Consider the following 752-nt stretch of genomic DNA (forward strand, 5'->3'; position numbering starts at 1 on the left):
GTTTAGTAATTTTTTTTGTTGTACATATATGTTGCTTTTAATATTTATATACTATTTTTTTGTTTTGAACTTCAGCCCAATATCTGAAACTTATAAAAAATCTAAAATTTATAAAAAAAAAAATGGTTAACCTGATTAACAGGTTACCTTTTTAAATTCAGACCATTCAAATAAAATATAATAAATAAAGAGTTCAGTTTTAACGAATTAACAAGGTGTGCAGCACTCCATACTTAGCAAGGAGCGTTTAAGGATAAGCCATTTCAATACCACATTTTTCTTTTTTTTTTTTTCCAGAAAAGAAGGAAAAAAAACAAATTCCAGATATAATTATTCTTAAATAAAGAAAAGCAATGTGAAAAAGGAGAGAGTAGATTTAGATAGGGATGGTAATATTCTGTTAGTTTATATAGTTTTATTAAATTTTCAATCAAGTTCTTACATTTTTTTTCTTTTCAATTGGATCCCTATACTGCTTTTAATTTTACAATTAGGTCATTTTCATGTAAAATACGTTAAAATTAACGAAACATTTCTCCCAAAATATATGTTGTCAAAGATCTAATTAGATTTTTAATTATGAATACTTTCAATTTGCGAACTCTAACATTTTTTTACACTAGGAAGGCCTAATTATAAAATTAAAAGCAGTGTAGAAACCCAACTGAAAGAAAAAAAAAGTATAAAAACCTAATTACAAATTTAATAAAACTATAAAGACCAACAAAATAATTAAACCTATATATAATAGA

This window comes from Arachis ipaensis, chromosome B10, assembly GCF_000816755.2.
Source record: "Arachis ipaensis cultivar K30076 chromosome B10, Araip1.1, whole genome shotgun sequence".
Classification (NCBI taxonomy): Eukaryota; Viridiplantae; Streptophyta; class Magnoliopsida; order Fabales; family Fabaceae; genus Arachis; species Arachis ipaensis.